The following is a 14677-nucleotide window of genomic DNA, read 5'->3' as shown; positions in this document are numbered from 1 at the left end:
GACTTAGAAAAAACCTTCATTACACTTTTGTTTGTAATTTTGTTTTTCAAAATGGTACATAATTTTGCAGAAAAATCTGAGCTACAAGAATGTAAAATACAAAACTCAGAATCCAGAGTCATCCTGACCAAACACCATACAGTGCCACTGATTTTTACTACTTTCAATTAAAGCTGTGCTTTAAAAACAAATCAGTGGTGCAATATAGCCCAAGGTAGACTTCCTTTAAAATAGGCATCATTCTGTAATCTCATAACGTGAGTGCACACTTTGAATTCACTTACAGCTACAATCTTATTGGATGGCAGAAAAAGCTTCTGATTATGTAAAATGGCACTATTTATTCTAGAAGGCTGTTTGTGGGGATCTCCTTCATTGAAGTGAAATCTGTTTTGTACAGTCATCCATCAACAAGAATATGAGTCGGTAGCATTATATTGGATCAATTTCTGTTGAGACGAGTCACCAGAAAGGGGAATTATTTACAGCCGCTCATCATTTGTTCACGTTAGTGTTAGAGCCCTTAACCATTGCAATTATTTCAAGTGATCATAGTTAATTTTAGGCAGCATAAGCCATACTTTCAGGCAGCATCAATTATTGCATCTTAACAACAAGATACGGTTCATGATTAATTCAAATATATCCATACTGGCTTTGTCTGAGTTGTTAGATCAATTTATATTATATCAGAGTACAATATTTATTGGACACAACTCTGAGCTAATACCTTGGAATGATTAATATTCAGCACAATCAGTTAATCAGCTTCCTCTCTCGGAAACCTATGAGGATAAAGAATCTTGAGGAAGAATACTCAATTGATCTTAGTCAAACAGCAAAATTGAATCAAGGTAACAACATTGAATCAATAAACAAATTATTCAAAAAGTTTCAGCAAATGAGTCTCATTGCATCTTTCTTGGTGGGTAAATTAGTAACTGCTAAGACATTGGTAGTTCAAGTTTAAATTACTGGTGGAAATCTTCAAACTTATACTAGAGGATCTTTTCACACAACTATTGAAATTAATGGGAATTGTGTGGCTGAAATCTTTTAGTCAAATTTCAAAGTGTGTGTGTGTGCGTCAATTAAAAAATTCTTTAGGAGTAGTTACATTGTTAATAAAATTTCTTTGGAACATTCAGAATTCCAAGGCCCCTGGTAGGAAGTTTAAAATCCGTATACTGGAGGAATTAACTCTGATATTTTTTAAAGTTACCAAATTATTAATACATAGCAAGTTGCGGCTTCTGTGGTCATCACTGAAGGTTTCTGCCACACTAGTTGAGCGAGAAACTGGATTTTGAAGGGTAAATTCTACTTGCTAAAAATCATTTGCATAGATTATATTTTCAAACTTCCACAAAAAGAACTTGAAGGAGAGGTCAAGTGGAGGGAAAAAAAACCTTGAGAAAATTGCTATTACTTAAGTGATGAAAATCAGGCAATGTAAAATGGCCTGGTGTTCATAGACTTAAAACAGACTTAATAACAAGTAGTTTGATTTGCATGACTAGAATATTTGCAATCAGTCAGCTTATAGTAAGTCTCCCCAGCTTCTGGAGCCAGGGCCGGCTCTAGGTTTTTTGCCGCCCCAAGCTATAAAAAAAAAGTCCGGAATGCCACCCTTGACATTATGCCACCCCAAGCACATGCTTGGTTTGCTGGTGCCTAGAGCCGGCCCGGTCTGGAGCTGTCATAAACAGATAGTTAAGGGTTAATGTCTCTTTTACCTGTAAAGAGTTAAGAAGCTCAGTAAACCTGGCTGACACCTGACCAGAGGACCAATGAAGGGACAAGATACTTTCAAATCTTGTTGGAGGGAAGTCTTTGTTTTGTGTCCTTTGTTTGGGGGTTGTTCGCTCTCGGGACATGAGAGGGACCAGACGTCCATCCAGGCTCTCCAAATCTTTCTGAATCAGTCTCATGTTTCAAATTTGTAAGTACCTAGTCAAGAAGGCGTGTTAGTCTTCTGGTTGTTTTCTCAACCTGTAAATGTTTCTTTTGCTGGAAGGATTTTTACCTCTGTTTGCTGTAACTTTGAACCTGAGACTAGGGGGGATTTCTCTGGCTATATAATTTAAATACCCTGTAAACATTTTTCCATCCTGATTTTACAGAGATAATTTTTACCTTTTATTTTTCTTTAATTAAAAGCTTTCTTTTTAAGAACCTGATTGATTTTTCTTTGTTTTAAGATCCAAGGAGTTGGGTCTGGACTCACCAGGAGTTGGTGGGGGGGGGGAAAAGAAGGGGGGATGGTTAATTCCTCTTTGTTTTAAGATCCAAGGAGTTTGGATCTGTGTAAAGCCTCTCAAGGCAACCCAGGGAGGGGAAAGTCGGGGGGGGGGAAAGGAGGGGGGAATGGTTAATTTCTCCTTGTGTTAAGATCTAAGGGATTTGGGTCTGTGTTCCCCAGGGAAAGTTTTGGGGGGACAGGGAGTGTACCAGACACTACTTCTGGTTGGTGGCAGCGCTATCAGATCTAAGCTAGGAATTAAGCTTAGAAGGGTACATGCAGGTCCCCACCTTTTGGACGCTAAAGTTCAGAGTGGGGGAGGAAACCTTGACAGGAGCAAACCCCTTAATGTGTAATAAGCAATGAGCAATTTTTCATCTCAAGAGCAGGTCTGAATTTCCTTGCTTTCAACATATTTTCACTTCAATAAACCTGTTTATTGAAGAATCTGAGTGCAGACTCCTAACAAAAGAGCTTGTTCCCATCAACATTACTGATTTAACAGCTGTGGATAATGTTACATTTCTTTTAAGACAGACCAGTGATAATGAGCAATATGTTTTAGGTTCCACGTGTGAGATCACACTACGGATCTCTCTTTAAACATCCACAATACGTTTATTAAAACAGTACAATAAAAATACAGAATAACTACTTGATCTTTTAATACTTCCTTTCAAAACAGGCATGTGGTGCCAACTTCAGATCCAGAGCTAGGGCACCCCAAAATTTAGGGATCCACAGAGATTCTATTTGAAAAATTTGAGTTTGGATCCAGGTTTGGATTTTAAAAAGCCTGAAAATTCAGGGTTGCTGGTCCTGGATTTTGGGTTTGGATCCATCCTTAATTCCTTTTTACTAATCACTCATTTCAGTTTCAAAGGAAGTGGTAAATCAATATTGTACAACTATGAAGCCTTTACAGAAGGATTTAATGTCCTTCTTAATTATACATAAGAGGACTTGTAAAAATCACAGAAAGCCGTTATTAAAATGCTTTTGAGCCTGTTCTTAGGATCTTAAGAAGTAATTCTAGAAGCCATTTGCTGTATATTTCTGACCTTCAGCAATTGTTCATTTAGAGCCTCATCCTGCAGTCCTTTGAAGTCAACAGGAGCTATGAGTGCACCACAGGTTCTTAATTAATAACAAACTTATTGAGCTAAACTGCAGGATTGGGGAATTAGTGTCCCCTGAGGAGTTGACCATGGTGGTAGAAGCATAGAAGTCATTATGGTTCCTCATGTGGAAGAGCCTAGGGGTGGCAAAGAAGTCACTACAGAAACTCTGTGTCATCTGAGGATCCCCTTACACAAGGGAAATCCTCAAGTGGTCAGATCCTCTGGGTTTAAATCTGCTTTATGCTTGGGGGAATTACACACACCATAGAATCAGGCTCTGGTTTAAAACAAACTGCATTCTCTAGTTCCCATTAAAAGCAAGATCAGATTTCTTGTATGTTTCACTTTCTCCACAAAATATGAAAAGATGAAGAAAAAGAACAATTTCCTAACCTTTTGGAGAAGGTCTGTATAAACACAGCGAGAATAAAGTACAAAGGCCTGGTATTTTCCATTAGGTTTGGTCCTGTCTAGATGGTCTATAACTTGGCTTCAAGCCACTACCTTTACTCTCACTATTCTTTGCACATATTAATATTCTCCCAGCTTCCTTATATAATCCTGTAAAAGATTAACAGAGCCAGATACATGGAGAGAACTGTAGACCATCCCAACCATGTTTCCTGTCTTTGTGGTCCTTCTGAATTAATGTCTAAAATATATTCATTAATGTTGCACACAACCTTCCAGCTACTACAAGTGTCATGTAATTAACAAGCAAAATTATGTTATAAACTTTTGAGAATTGGGCCCCTGCCTTGGAAGTGACTTGATTGTGTGGCCATCCTTTTACCCCTGGAAGAAGGCAAAGGCAGGTGCTTAGATGCTGTGTTATTGATGGCCAAATGTGTTGGAGAGCCCATGTCTTTTAGGCCTGGAGTCAGAAGCAGACAGTGGCGGTGTTCCCTGGGTGGAATGCAGGTGTATATTTAACTTTACCCAGCTAACAATTAGGTGTTGCCATGCCTGATTCAACTCAGGATGTACGAACCAAGTTCCCACAGTAGACAGACTTCAGTATTGATGAGACAAAGGGCCAGAATGTTAGGGTGTTTTTTAAATAAACATTTCATAACTAAGGAGCTAGTGCAGAGTATTGGCAGTGCAGTTGGCATTGGGCCGTGTATCTGGAAGCCTTGATCTATTCCCAGCTCTAATATTGACTTGTTGTGCTACCTTAGGCAAGTCAATGAAGCCTGATTTTCAAAGGTGTAGAGTGTTTGCAGCTCCTGTTGACTTCAGCAACTCTGGCAATCAGGCATTTTAATCTCTCCAATTAAGTCTCTGTTTCCCCACCTGTAACATATGGATTCTCAACAACCTTTGTGCAGGATTTAAGATCCATGGATGACAGATCCTAATTACCATCTGCTTTTATTTCTGCTTTGTTTTGTTTGTGGATGCTAAGGTTTGGCTACTGAATTTTCTTTAAATAATGTTGTTGGCCCTTTGACCCAAGTGGTTAGCCAATATTGGCATAGACAGTACACTTATAAAGTTTGCGGATGGTACCAAGCTGGGAGGGGGTGCAAGTGCTTTGGAGGGTAGGATTAAAATTCAAAATGATCTGGACAAACTGGAGAAATGGTCTGAATTAAACAGGATGAAATGCAATAAGGACAAATGCAAAATACTCCACTTAGGAAAGAACAATCAGTTGCACACATACAAAATGGAAAATGACTGCCTAGGAAGGAGTACTGCAGAAAGGGATCTGGGGGTCATAATGGATCACAAGCTAAATATGAGTCAACAGTGTAACACTGTTGCAAAGAAAGCAAACATCGTTCTGGGATGTATTAGCAGGAGTATTGTAAGCAAGACACGAGAAGTAATTCTTTCACTCTACTCTGTGCTGATTAGGCCTAAACTGAAGTATTCTGTCCAGTTCTGGGCACCACATTTCAGGAAAGATGTGGACAAATTGGAGAAAGTCCAGAGAAAAAAACAAAAATGATTAAAGGTCTAGAAAACATGACCTATAAGGGAAGATTGAAAAAATTGGGCTTATTTAGTCTGGAGAAGAGAAGACTGAGGGGGGACATGATAACAGTTTTCAAGTACATAAAAGGTTGTTACAAGAAGGAGAGAGAAAAATTGTTCTTCTTAACTTCTGAGGATAGGACAAGAAGCAATGGGCTCAAATTGCAGCAAGGGTGGTTTAGGTTGGACATTAGGAAAAACTCCTGTCTGAGTGGTTAAGCACTGGAATAAATTGACTAGGGAGATTGTGGAATCTCCATCATTGGGGATTTTTAAGAGCAGGTTGGACAAATACCTTTCAGGGATGGTCTAGATAATACTTAGTCCTGCCTTGAGTGCAGGAGACTGGACTTGATGACCTCTCAAGGTCCCTTCCAGTTCTATGAATCTATGACTGGAGGCCTGGCTGGGTTGTTTCTGTAAGGATAATAAATCATTGTTATGAGCCAGGTATGTTATTATTTACAAAAATTTACAAAGTCCTGTCCCTTGAACACAACAGAAACAAACAAGAGTTAGTCTTCTTGCTCTGAATTCTCAAGACTGCCATTCCAGTGAAGTCTGCCTCAAGAAGCTCTGTTTCTTTGCTTCCTCCTCTCAAGAGTCACACTCAGCACCTTCCTCTGGTTTTTTCTGCCTCCCGCACACAAACGGTCTGCCATCAACAGCTTAGCCCCTGATTTTACAACCAGAGAAACCCTTGAGTCCACATGGCTTAGCTCTGACGTGCCACACGACCTAGTGCCTCAAGTGATAGCCTCACAGCCACCAGCTATTTCTACCACATGAAGGGGCTTGATTGCCCCTTCTGGTGAGTCTGAAATAGAGTGCTTACGTACACCCAGGAGGTCTGTGATTGTCTTTGGATCCAAGACCCACTCTACCGGCAGCCATTCACTCTTTTCTGCATAACAATATTAAATGGTGTAGTTTGAACAACATGAAATCTTGTAGGAGCTGGATTTTATAATGTACTATGAGAATTAATGTATGATTTGATTTCATCCTGTCAGCCACCCTTTTTGAATAGCAGAAAAAAATGACAGACCAGAACAATCCTTCTGACTGATTATGGTCACCTTTTGTTTCAGGATAAGTTATAATGTCTACTATAGTTTCCTATATGTATTATAAATTAGGCACTCTAGTTCAATATACATTTCTTTGTTTTAAGGTTTAGTAAGTAAAAGACAGGATTCTCTATTGTGTCTATGTTAAGTAGACTAGAGAAACATTGAAGGCAAGGTTTAATTTGCAATGCCTTTTTGCTCGACATAAAATACTACTGTTTGTATTCTCAATCTGTTTGTGTGAATGAGGATGTATGCATCAGGAAAAGATAAGGTGTAAAGGACATCAAAGAATCATCAATGCACATCCATAATGAAGGGCAGATTGACGACCCTGAGGTAAAGGCTGGCACCTCTGAGGACAATTGATTAAATCAAAACAAAGGACAGGATAACCCTCTCGGAGGTGTATTGGAATGTTTACACCAATTAAGAAGTAACGGATCACAAACTGACACAGCAAAATCCATAGACTTCAACAAAAGAAAAAACCTATAAGAACCAGGGTGCTTGGCCATGGAACTTGGGTTCGTCTTGCCACACTCCAGGAACATCGGATCGCGACTGACAAGAGCCCAGCTCCACACTCGTGCTCAATCTAACTGGCCATTAGATTGACTCAAGCTACAACAGACTGGTAACTATGAACATCATTGGCAAGACTCGTGTGTGTGTGTGTGTGTGTGTCTGTGTGTGTGTGTGTGTGAGAGAGAGAGAGAGAGAGAGACTGAAAAGCATATGCTAATTTGTATTCTCAATAAATGCTGTGTATTTACTTCCTCTATAAAGATCCCGTGTGCTTTGTATGAACATAACAATCTTAATGCCAAAGAGTTATTCAGAGGCCAGATAGTGTCTTTTAACTGCTGCACATTAGACTGTTTACAGCTTCAAATGGTTAGGCACAAGCCACAAATAAAGGAGAGCTGCGTTTGGAAAAATACATTTTATCCCATAGCCAAACTGTGAACAATAGAAAAAGCAATCCTGGTTGGTGAAAACAAAAGGCATGCATATCAGCAACCTCTTACATTCCTGATCAGGCTATTCATGTTAGATAATTACTTTAAGGGGGGGGAAAATAGCAAATGTACCCAGATAGGGACTTCTCTGCTGTTAGTTAATCTAGTGGGTTAAACTACAAATGCTGGCACAGTAGTTGTTTGTGCTGTCCACAAACCAAGTGTAAGAAGATTAACCAAATTAGTTCTAACAATAAAGGGCATGTTGACCTGATTGATATTACTATGTACTGGGAGAACAATAGGTTCTAATGCCAAGATTTTCACAGAGGAAAGCCAATACTTTAAATGCCACCACACTGCAGTAGGATAATATCTATTTGAATTTACTTTTAGTAGATTGTCAGTGCACTTATACCTCTCACATAAGCACAGCACTGCACTGAAGTTAACCCTTCCTTCAGTGTCTCTATCACTTTTTACTATGTGTGTTGTGATCCATGAAATCGTTAACGCCTACTGGCAAGGGGGTTACAAGAATATCTGAATGCTTTTATGTACATTCTGGGTCACCAAAGAATGTCATCAGAGGGTGGTCTTAAATGAAAGCCAGGGTCACACTAATCATTGTGATATCACTGTGAAATGTGTGTACAGATACTATGTAAGAAGTTCAGAATGTATACTGAAAATCGGTCTTAGATTGTCTATCACAGTAGAGGTGGAGAAACATGTTTCCCGTCAGACAAAAGTTGTTTATTCATCTGCGTCACCATTGGCAGGTAAATTAAGCATTGTAAGCCAACACAATGGTGGCACATTTATATGCAAAGTTTAAGTCAACAAAGAAGAGCACACTGTGGGGAAGGAGAACTTTATCTTGAGATACTCTTGGTTTGCTGACCTATGTTTGGGGAACAGAGAAGACATCTTGTCATCCTGCACTTAAGAAGTAAATGGTCAGCTTGTTAACATTCATGAAAATGGGATCTCTGCCTACCTTGGTGGAAGATGCTGCAAAAGACTTTGGTGAGATACGACTTCTTTAGACAGTAGGTTGGCTTGTTTAGTCTCTAGAATGTGTGTTATGATTTTGTTTTATACATAACCCTTCCCCACCCCTTATCCTAGCTCACCATCTTTTGAATCATTGTTAATAAATGTATTGTTGTTTACACTATTATAACGATGTGCTGTGATATTAAATGCTGCTGATCCTGAGTTGAATCAGACAAGTTGGTGAGTACATTGTTCCTTTGGGACAGCAGACCTAGTATTTCGGTGAGTGTTCAGTAGATAAATGGCTGAACATTATTGGGGGCAAGTTTCAAAGGGTATTGTTAACCTGCAAGGCAAAGTACGGGCTGGCACAGTCTAGAGGAGATTGCTTGCATAGCTAACAGGCTGGTGGTATCAGACCTAACACTCAACTAAGCACAAGTAAGTCTCCCTTTCACTGGAGGCTGGGGCGGGGGGTGTTACAAGGTGACTAACAGTCTTGGGTATTCCAAGACCGTCACAGTATCCTACCTGCCTTTGCATGCAATACACATAATCCCTTACTAATTTTTCTCATTTTATGATTAAAATGTCCCTCCTGATTCAAAGTCTTTAAGTCTTTTGGTAATTCAACCACCTCCTAAGTACAACAGATGCATATAGAAAAACACAATTCAATTTCCAACTCTGCCACTGACTCAGCAGACCTTGTGCAAGCCATTTAATTTCACTGTGCCTCAATTGTTCATGTGTAAAACGGAGATAATAAACCCCACCCTTTGATTGTCTTGTGTATAAGCAATTTGAGACATGGAATGTCTTTATTAGGTGTATTAAAAGCACCTACAAAAACGAGCTCCCATCTCAGCTGGGGCCAATTGTAATAATTGGAGCCAAGCAGGCCTACTTTAATTGTTAGCCTAACTGGTGAAAAGTGGGTAACATTTCATGAAATTAATACACCAGGCCTCCAGGCCATACCATAATACAAATAATAAATATTAGTATCCATTTTAGGATGAGTGTGCTATGGACAGTATGGTGGCCACATCTCTCTCAGTTATTTTTCCTACTTTCTTACATGGCATATACATCTCCTTTGGTTGTAATGTAAGAAATTATAGTGGGATTAGATAGTTTGAGTCAGATCTTTGGCCTTTCTTACACCCCTTTAACCTGTCATTTTGGAATTTCCCTGGCATAGTGGGCCATGCCCCAGCATTCCCCGTTACTCTCCCATCGAGGTGTCAGCATAGCAGAAGTGTCAGGATAATCTCTGACTACAGACAGCTTCTTTGTGATTGTTGTAACCTGGTCTAATTTAGGGCAGCCCTGAAGCTGCTTTACATTATGCCAAAGGCTGCATTGGCCCCAGCCAGCCCCACGTTGGGGAAAAGCTAAAGTGTCTTAAACCTACCTTCTCCCCTCCTGAGCTGAGTCAAGGAGAGCTGGGGGTGATTGTTGTGATTTTAGCAACCAAACTATGCAAAATGTTCCCAACAGAACTTGAAACCACAAAAAACTTGTCTAGTTTTGTGATAAAACTCAGACCAGGTACATTGATATTCACTGAAATTCACAATTTTCTTTTTCTTGAGCAGCAATGAAGTGACTGTACCCTTGGTGAGGAAAGTTGAAGAGGTGAAGAAAGTGCTGGTTTAGCCAGACAGAAAGCTGGCAAGTGCCCATCATTGTAAAGATCCAACAATTCAGCAGGAGTTAGGACTTTCAGATTCAATAAAACTAAGAATCCATGTTTTACTGACACTAGAAAGACAATCATGGCACAATTGTGCAGCCTATACAGATGATGTTGAAATGGTATTTTCTAGCAGCAAACACAGCCAGCTAATGGACTAGGGTATCATGGTTTATTTTAAGAGTTGGAATGACTCCCTTGTCTTTCATTGTGACATGAGCATTTTAGATGCAGATAGTGAGGAACAAGCAGTTACACTGGTAAAGATTTTGACCCCACTTGACTTGATGCACCTGAAAAAGGAGGCATGGAGCCATATGAATAACAGCCACAATTGCCAAATGTTAGATGCCCCCGTCAGCTTTCACAGTTCTTTGTCATATGTCAACATATGGAAAAGACTGATTGCTGATAAAAGGTATTTACATTCCTTAGATTTCAACCTTCATGTAGACATTCAGCATCAGCACTGACCCCGATGTCAAAAGGAGGAAATAGATTCAGAATTGTGTGCTACGAGTGGAAAATGGAAAACTTTCAGATGAAGGACACAAAGATGATTGACATCACAGCAGTGAATCAAACTCTTCAAATCAAGCACACCCCAGGCTACTCAAGGCTGTAAGATTAAGCACATGCATAAATGTTTCCAGGATTAGAGCCTAGGTTTCCTCTTGGCTTTATGCACTTTAAATGGCTCAGATGGGAGCAATCTTATAACATTTTCTATCAAATCTAAATTGTCATTTGTGTGAAGAATGTGTGAAAATTGGCACACAAATCCATGTCTATTTTTGCACACTCACTGTTAAAAAAATTAGGCACATAATGTTTAATTGCTCTCTAACTCACCATTCCCCTTGTGCGGTGGCCTAATGATTAACAATATTAACCTTCACTATAAACCATGTAGGAATATTGATCTATCAGCGTGTCTTTGGTTATACATTGTATTAAGGCTCCATTTATAAATATTTAATCAAGACTTGCTGATTAATAGATGTGATAAGCATGAGTAGTATGTGTTATAAACACATCAGTAGAAGATGTTATTTATTGTTGTAAACCAGTGATATTCTGACTCAGCCTCGTGAGCCGCAAATGGCTCTTTAATGTATCTCCTGTGGCTCTTTGCAGCACATGGTATTAAAACACTGTGATTTATTATTAACCAATCAGGATGCTTTCACTAGACGATTAACCAATTGTAATTAATAAAAATAATAATACTTGGTCAGTCATTTTGCTGTGAGAATAACATACGTATATATAAAAACTAAATATTTCCTCTGTTATACTGTTTAAATATAAATATATAGTACTATAATAAATGAAACAATTATCAGAGGGGTAGCTGTGTTAGTCTGTATCCACAAAAACAATGAGAAGTCCAGTGGCATCTTAAAGACAAATAGATTTATTTGGGCATAAGCTTTCATGGATAAAAACCCCACTTCTTCAGATACAAGAAGTGTCTTTTTTACCCATGAAAGCTTATGCCCAAATAAATGAAACAATTCAGTCACACTAATGTGGCTCATTTAGTGTTGATCGCTAATTTGGCTCCTGAACCACTGAGGTCCGACTATCACTGTTATAAACCAAGCTATTGGCCTATTGGACTCTAACAATCTATATACAATTCATTAAAACAACATCATTAACCCTTTATAAAACTATTTATAAAATGGAACCTTAATAGCAGGACTGAATCTTTGATAGCAACCTGTCACTACAGCATCTCAAATGCTTTATATAAAAAATGGTGTTTGTATCCAAGTTATCACACCTTTTGCTCTTGCTATATTTTCACATCAAATAAAAATCATAATAAAATACAGTAGTTCACCACTCATAAATTTTACTCAAAAATAAAATTAAAAAACATCCTGTCATTAATCGTGTGATTTAGGGCAAGTCACTTAACCAGCCTGTATCTCATTTCCCCTCATGTATAAAATGAGGATAATAATGCTTAGCTTGATAAAGTGCCTTAGGATCCTGGGATAAAAGTATTATTATGAGTGCTGCTTTATTGTTACAATTGACCAATCTGCGCTGTACAGCCAGTGTTGGAGGAGGTGAGAAAATGCTATGTGCCTTTGATTTCAAAATCATTTTTAGAAATCACAGCTTTCCCTGGTTGGGAAAATATGTCAAAGAATAATGAAAATTCTTATAACACCATCAGAGTAGAGGTCTGTTTCTAATTTTGGATTTCTATGAGACTGGTGATATGAGAAATATAATGTGTTGTCTGAACCAATCTAAGCTATTATGCAAACAAGCTGGCACTGTCAGGAAAAAATCTGGATTATGCATATTGAAAGGCATGATCCATATAGTATCGTCTTGTTTGCGGTTTAGTTGTTTTTGTTGCTGTCACAATGAATGAACATAACAACGTATTGTACTGGTCTCTGTATACAATTTTGCTAAAGTAGTATTAATTTGGAATGCCAAAAACAATCTGAAAGTGAATGGATTTCTTTTAGTGTGCCTCACTACAGGGAATACAAAAGGGTGCTCTCATTTGACTAATAATTTGAAATCAGGTGCATTTAAAAAATAGAAAGAGACTAGTGAATAAAAGGTCTTCAGCATCGCTCCTGTCCCATTGCAGGCTTTGGGTCTCAAATGTATTACATAAGGAACACTGAGTTATGAGATCCAAGTCTTATTTGCCTAGAGGACTAGCTATTTTGTGTAATAGCAAAGGAACAGCACAACTAGGCATATATTTCGTACATAAAGAGAACTGAGTTTATTTTGGCATTTTGAAAAACAAAAACAAAAAAAACCCCAAAACCTAAATCATTCACCATCACTTCAGTTTCAAGAGTTTTTATCTCAAGCAAGAGATGGTTATTTATTTTATTTCTACTTTGCAAAAGTGGGGGAAAAGTCAGGGCATTTTGTGATCTTTCTTGCCAGACTTGCAGAAGGATGGTGAAATGGCTGAGGTTTCTGTGAGACTGCCTGAGAGTCTGCAATGTAATTGCACAATTGTACAAAATCCTAAAATGAGCTCCAATGTAATGGAGCTGCTAAGCAGGGGACTACAATTCCCATCATCCCTCTCCCCATTGCACAGCCCTTATTCCTGGCCAGGTAAAGAGAAAGGTCCCAAACCAGGAAGTGTCTGAACTGAGTTTGTGAGTGGCAGCTACATAGCAAGCCACAAGCTAGATGCAGAGTAGATTCTCCAGGAACTGTAGGCAGATCCTTGTGTAGAACAGGCTGTGACTGCCGGACATCGCAGTTGGATGAAGGTGTGTGAGGGACTTATGGGGGAGCAGCAGCAGCAAGGCAGAGAGCTAGGGCAGAGGGGCCACAATGAGAGACATTAGCCAAACCCTTACTTGGAAACCCACAAACTCCTATTTGCTTGACTAGAGACCCAGGCACAAGGCCTGAAGAGCCCTGGGTCTCTACTGAATCCTCCTCACCACCACCAGGGAATCAAACAGCAATTGCCCTTACTCACTGTGAACTATAACTGTATAAAGTCTCTGTACCTAGGGTATTTGCAACCTTGCCTTTCCTGACAGCCCTAGTAAAATGCCCTTTCCTTAGCCATGCATCTGAATGGGTCCCACCAGTGCTAGAACCTACAAGGCCTACGTGCTAAAGCGTCTACAGTGATTGACTCCAAGGTGCAATGGACCTGGCACCATAGGGGTTTCGTGTACTCCAGTATGGAGTAGCCTGAATAAGTTACACCAGTTTTGCTATGAACTGTTTGGGACAGTAAACATCAGAAGCTCTGTCCTTCTCTAGAGAGCAGTTAGGTTACTTTGACATCAGGGAAAGTCATACTGTTCTTGTGTCAGAGCACATCACTGACCAGGTTCTGCTTTCCAGCCCCTTTCACCAAGAAACGTTGGCCTGGATTCTATATCCTTTTGAAATCAATGGGAAAACTCCCATTGACGTGAATGCTGCAGGATTGAGGCCTTAGGGTTAAATCGTGGCCCCATTGAAACCAATCAGATTTTGCCATTAAATTAAAGGGGTTCAGGATGCTGACACTTAGTCTATTTTTTCCCTAAATATTTTTATGCCAGAGGTACTGAGAGGTGTTCTCATTGAAATCCAGGGGAGGCTGGTCATTTGTGGCTAAACCGTCACACTACAACTATCAGTTATGTGCTGTAGCCTGTGTAGTGCCGTACCTCCAGCTGCCACTGGGGATTGCTCATGGAGCTGAAGCTTCTCCGGTCCTGGAGGTTGCAGTACACCTGGCTTCATGCTGGTCCTGAGGGCTTGCAGCAGAGGGAGGAGGTACAGAGCAGGGAACAGGATACAGGATTCTGGGAGGTAATTCACTTCAGACCCGCAGAGGCAGAGCACAGGGCTGCCTGCATGTGCGCTCTGCTCACATGTATACAACTCAGTATTCCCCTGCAGACTGAAATTCCAACGGAGCCAATCAGAATAGGGAGGGGATGAAATAAAATCCTGGGCCTGAATCACCCCTCCCGCACTTCGGGAAAGCCCATGTCCATCTGCAGCAGCTCTTTGTGGTTGGGGAAGATGCTCATGCCTGTATCTGAACTTTATTTATTTATTCAGGATGGACATAAGTCACAATCCTGGTG

Source organism: Mauremys mutica, chromosome 1 (assembly GCF_020497125.1).
Source record: "Mauremys mutica isolate MM-2020 ecotype Southern chromosome 1, ASM2049712v1, whole genome shotgun sequence".
NCBI lineage: Eukaryota > Metazoa > Chordata > Testudines > Geoemydidae > Mauremys > Mauremys mutica.
The sequence above is the reverse complement of the archived record's forward strand: the minus strand, read 5'-3'. Positions refer to the sequence as shown.